Below are 6131 nucleotides of genomic sequence, written 5' to 3'. Positions count from 1 at the left end.
TCCTGATATGAAGAGTTTTGAACTTGCACAAATGATGCTAATCTGTTATCAAACATATATGCCTTTAAAAATAGAAATATTAAAATATATTTAAAAACTCGCTTCGACCTGCCAAGGTTCATGAATTGTAACGCTCATATTTTAATATTACATGAAACTATTAACCTCACCATAGAAAGTGTTCAACTATGTCTGCTTAATTCATTTATGGTTGAAAAATGTTTATAAACTCACCAAATTCTTTGTAGCTACTGCCTTTACAAACGTCAAGATTTGTATATTTCTGTCAATCATTCAATACCCTGAAATAAAAGCCACTTAACATAAGATTGGAATGTGACAATTAGCCAATATATATAATTTGATTGTTTATGATGCCCCATATTTATTAATATTTGCATCAGTATTTCATATCTTTTAGGTGCATATGAACTGCACTAAAACAACAATGACTTAAATATCAAAGAAGAAACTAAGATGCATTTTGTTTTGTCTCTATTTTTCTTTCAAACTTTTGATAAAATTACCATATTTGCACACATGGTGAATTTTTATAAGATTTTTTTTCTTTCAATGTAATGAGAAAGATTATTTTCCCTTATATGTAAATATTTCAGTGACAAATTTTATTCCATATTGTTATCCATTTCATTTATTTTTCCTAACATGGCAGAAGAAGTGCATGTTATTTAATAACCAAAGCTTTTGCATTGCTTTTGCCATCACAAAAATTTGTCTTGGGTTTCCTGCTAATAAAAAGGTCCAGTAAATGAACATGTGAACAGCGGCCTTGAACAGCTAACACTCACTCCAAAAGCCACAGACTTGAGGCAAAAGTGGCATTAGTTAAACTAGACATTTCTATTTTGCTTTCTTTTATTTGAATTGTAATACGTATTTAAATTATATTTCATTGAATATTTCTTAATCAGTACTTACTGTCACTGTCGACGAAAGGTATTGACCCATCATGATCTCTAAACAGAGTGCGAGAGGTCTTGAGAAACATGGATCATGAACCAAGGATGGGCACGAAGTTAGGACAGTTGACAATACTTCTTATAATTGTCCATGCAGAATTTCACGTAAAAACTTCCTTCACCAAAGCATTAGAATGTGCATAAACGATGCTGGTCTGAGGTCAAATATGGCCACCATTACTATAAATATGAAAATTCTTTACACGATTACCTTAAAACATTTTGACTATATCTGACAGAAAACTATCAACAACTCGCATTGCAAACCATGTGATTGGTGCAGAGATTGATGACAATCCTGAAAGCACTTTTGGCGTATCTGTTAATATTCCACAAATAACATCTCTGAGTCCAGTTCCATAATATATCGCATAAACAGGTTTTCTCACATTAACAATGCGTGAGGGTTAAACAAGTCCAGGTATGAGTGTCATTATGTTAAATATCAAGTCAATCTCTAATGTACAGTTGTATCGTCAATGTTTGTTTTACTATGAAGATCCTCAGTGTGCCCGTCTTAATCCGCAAGGATAAAATGATTATGTGTCAACTGATTATTTTAAAATGGAAGATACTCGGGTGCTGCATGTGTAATTAAAAGCAAATCACCTGGATTCAAAGTTGGTGAAAACCCAGACAGTATATAACCCTGGTAGGCTATGCCTGTTGTTTCAGAATTGCTTTCATTACTGCAACTTAGAGCATCACATGTTAAATTGATCTGTGTCGTTCAGATACTTCTGACAACTTAGAGCATCACATGTTAAATTGATCTGTGTTATTCAGATACTTCTGACAACTTAGAGCATCACATGTTAAATTGATTTGTGTCGTTCGGATACTTCTGACAACTTAGAGCATCACATGTTAAATTGATCTGTGTCGTTCAGATACTTCTGACAACTTAGAGCATCACATGTTAAATTGATCTGTGTCGTTCAGATACTTCTGACAACTTAGAGCATCACATGTTAAATTGATCTGTGTCATTCAGATACTTCTGACAACTTAGAGCATCACATGTTAAATTGATCTGTGTCGTTCAGATACTTCTGACAACTTAGAGCATCACATGTTAAATTGATCTGTGTCATTCAGATACTTCTGACAATGTCAGTTGCAATATGATATGCAGCCCCTTTAGATCCTGCACATAAGAATTGTTCATTTTCAGGAATAGTTTTAGGATAAACCAAAAATGTTCTCAACGACTACTGCCCAAATATTGTGAAGGTTCAATTGCAGTGTGGGCTCATGTTTGTTCACGTATAGAAATTTTAGAGTCTTTACCGGTCAACAACAAAATTCTTCATCAGACCTGATCATTGATTCAGGTAATGTCGTACACTCCTGTAGGAAGTTCTACCATGCCCCAAGATGATCCATGATTTTGTGAAAATATAAATATCTTGTTTGTGATTTCAAGTGTGCGCAAGTTCCCAGTTTTAACAGTGTTATGCATAATTAATTTGTTGTATTATTTCTTGGCTTTTTATTAATGTTTATATGTTATGTATTATTGCATTTCGTAAATGACCATTGTCCAAAATCAAGTTCACTTGTATAGGGACAGTTCTTTTGACAACATAAAATATAAAATATAAGGATCATTATTAATGGAGGTAAACATGTTTTTCTTATTCTGAGTCTAGGACATTGGTTATACCCCCCTTCGAAAAGCCTGGTGTAACTGATGTTTGCCATTTTATTTGTATAATTTTAGTAATAGACTTTTAATATCTTGTTGACAATGTAGAATATTTAAAAAATGACATTTTGACCTTCATCCTAGTTCTATTATTGTGTCTCAGTTGTTGTTTACTTGCATTTTTACTCATCCTTGCCATAACATCATAAGCCAAATATTTGTTCTTGTTGTGCTCAGTTTTTGATTTGGGAAGATTTATTTACTCAATTAGTAATAGTATTCACTAGAATTACAAAGTGCTCAATAGTAGTCATGGATTAAAATACTTTTTTGGAATTTAAAAAAATACAGACAAGGACATATTGGATTATATTATTGTGATATATTAAGAGACTGTTGGATTATTTCCACATTTGAGGCCACTGGAACATTAGCATATTCAATACTACAGGCACATCAGCACATTCAGTGTTGGAGCTTATTTGGAATACCACTGGAATTTAATTTTAATTCCATTCATTTGGTCTTGTGAAAAAAACTTCTAATACTATTTGAGATTAAATTCACAATCCTGGTTGTTTTTAAATGTTTACTTTGTATTATACGTAAATAAAGTATTTGTTGAATTTTACAAAACTTGCAAGTTTTTGCTCTTTTCTGTTACTTAGTATTACAATTATATTGTCTTAAAATAATTAATAGAAAATAGCGAGAAGCAACAGCTTTGTAAATTCAACAAATAATTTATTTACCTTGAATACAAGTGAAAAATATAAAAGGAAGTTACGGTATTGTGAAGTAAATAACAAATAATCCTACAACTACTGTTACAGACCCCAAAGATTAAAGTTCTGCATAAATTTTAGTGGAAATCCAAAATTAAATCCATTGCTGGAATCGGTGATGTGCCCATAGTGGCTCATGTAATGGTGATGTGCCAACAGTCTTTTGTTGGATCACAATAATACAATCCAAGAACATATCCGTTTTTGAAATTTCATTTTGAATGCAAGTCGTTATTTCCAGGAATCTTATTTTTGAAGAGCACTTTGCATTTCCAGTGAATAAATAATTTGAATAAATAAATTCCAGCCCAAATGAATTGCTGGACACAACAATAATGTAACTGATTCTGCTAAGATCTTAAAATACAAATGAATAATTTATAGATAAACAAGATTATATAGTCCTCTACTTGACCTCAGGTCACAATTATCATTTTCTAATAAAAACTATTACCTAATGGAAAATAACCTTCTAGAAGGTTCCTAATATTTACTAGATAAAATAATTATTATAAAGAACATGGTAAAAACGTCTGTGACTCAGGCAAAGATAATAATCCAAATACACATGTAGTTAACTCATATGCATACAGAAACTATTTTGCTACTTATTAGTTGCATACAGAATATAAAAAAATTAATGATTCATGTCAAGTAGAAAATGATTTTGAATCTGGACAAGGTAAAATCCATCAAACAATGTTATATTATTGATAGCATATAATGTTCATTGTCTGCCTGACCAGAATCATTGATTTATTCTGTCAACAACTAATATTTCTCTGTGAGTGTAGGTTACATATTAGGATCATTATCTTAGTCTGAGTCAGGGACATTATATTTACTATGTTCTTTATTATAATCAGACCTTGTCTGATTATACCTTGAATTTTTCTGGAAATGAACTTTTGTCCTACATCCTGGCTGTTCTTTTGTGTTTAAGATTATTTTTTTTTTTGTTTACTTTGAAATTATTCATTCTTGCTGCAAGATCTTGAAGCAGAATCATTGTTGTATTCAGTATTTTGATTTGGGTGAAATTATTTAATTCAAATTATTATTCTCTGAAAATGCAGAGTAATCTATGATATTCATGGAAAGAGACATTAAGGGGCCATCCATTTAGTACATGCGCAAAATTGGGCAAAGCTTGACCCCTCCCCCCATACACATGCATACTTTTTTACACCCCCCCACCTGTGTATGTAGGCTTGACTCACCCCACCCCCCAAATTCTATAGAATGGCCTATATTTAATCCATGCAGAAACGATCAAGGATTAATAATATTAACGAGCTTAATAAAACATATAGTCCACCACCGTTGAATGTTTGGCTGTATCAAAGAAATAAGCTGCGTAACTTTAAAAAAATTGTCTAGTGTCCACTAAAATTCAAATGCCAACTTGAACAGGTTACGTATTAGACAAATTATTATTGAGGTTTCACCCCGTTTTCAGTAGACCCCCCCCATATGCAAGCGTATGCATTTGAGTTAACCCCCACCCACCCTTCATGTTGCTTACTAAATGGATGGCCCCTAACTTGAAATTATAGTGAATTCAGACAAGGAAACCTTGGATTATACAGTCCTACCCACTTTTATCGATATCATTTATGTCGACAAGCCGCCTTTTTCGACAAAAAAGCAAAGTCCCTGTCCCATGGTCTCTTGGTCTACTATTACTACCAAAATTGTCATGCTTATGTCGACGCTGAGATAAAAAATTAACATACATGTCGACAGAAGTCATTGGTCCCAGCTTGAACAAATCCTTTGTTTTCTAATCATTTATGTCGACAAGGTGCCATTTCCAACCCATACTTTATTCAACAATTAGTTGATCTTGCTGATAGGCTTCAATTTTTTTGGCTAAACATTTATGTCGGCAAGCAGCTATCTCCGAGCTGTACTTTATTCAACAATTAGTTGATCTTGCCGCCAGGCTTTAATATCGTGGTTGGAGAAAAAAAACCAGGCTTTTGTTTGATCCTATAAAGTTGGCTTCTCGTGGTGACTTAAATAAAAGCAATGAACACTGATCAATTCTTGCATTTTCCAAAGTGATCAGTGATTAAAACAAGTTTATTGTGCTGTGACAGTTTCCATTTTAACTTTATTTAGCATTTGTCAATGAATACAATATTATGACTTCATTAATCATATCAGCCACATATCTCTTTGCTTTTATGTACTTTTCACGATGACTTCTGTAACTAAATACATGTACTGTTTAAACCAACTTGTTGACATGTTTTCATTTCCCTGTGAATAGACCCATCCCCTTGGTAGCCTCAGTAAGATGGGAACAGACTGACCAAAATCTAGGACAATTTAAGTACATGTACTTGAAGCATGTAAATAACAACTATATCACCATGTGCTGATACCGACATTGAATATTGTAGTGAATGTTTTTCATATCAGGATGTGACTGATTTATTGTGGATTTTATTACATAAAGGTAACCAAAATGTAATTTGTCAATATACAAGTGTATTTCACACTGGTTTTGTCTTCATGTACTCAAAATTTCCATTGTTTGTTTTCTCAGAGTGTAAATGCTACTCACTGACGACAGGTCACCCCTTACTGACGAATTTAACTTATATTTTTTTTCTTCAGACCTGCCCCCCCCCCAACACTTATCTCAACATCTGCCAATGTCGACAATATTTCCTCGGGCCCGAGGATGTCGACATAAACGGGTAGGACAGT

General features: G+C 33.0%; 1 protein-coding gene across 1 annotated transcript in view; it reads left to right on the top strand.

The window, feature by feature from the left end:
- The window catches only part of LOC149785671 (uncharacterized), a 112925-nt gene that overhangs the window by 90192 nt on the left and 16602 nt on the right, over window positions 1–6131 (top strand). The window lies entirely within an intron of this gene.

The sequence above is a fragment of the Sinohyriopsis cumingii genome, chromosome 13 (assembly GCF_028554795.1).
Source record: "Sinohyriopsis cumingii isolate HCF-2022 chromosome 13, ASM2855479v2, whole genome shotgun sequence".
Taxonomy (NCBI): Eukaryota; Metazoa; Mollusca; class Bivalvia; order Unionida; family Unionidae; genus Sinohyriopsis; species Sinohyriopsis cumingii.
This window is presented reverse-complemented; position numbering and strand designations above follow the sequence as displayed.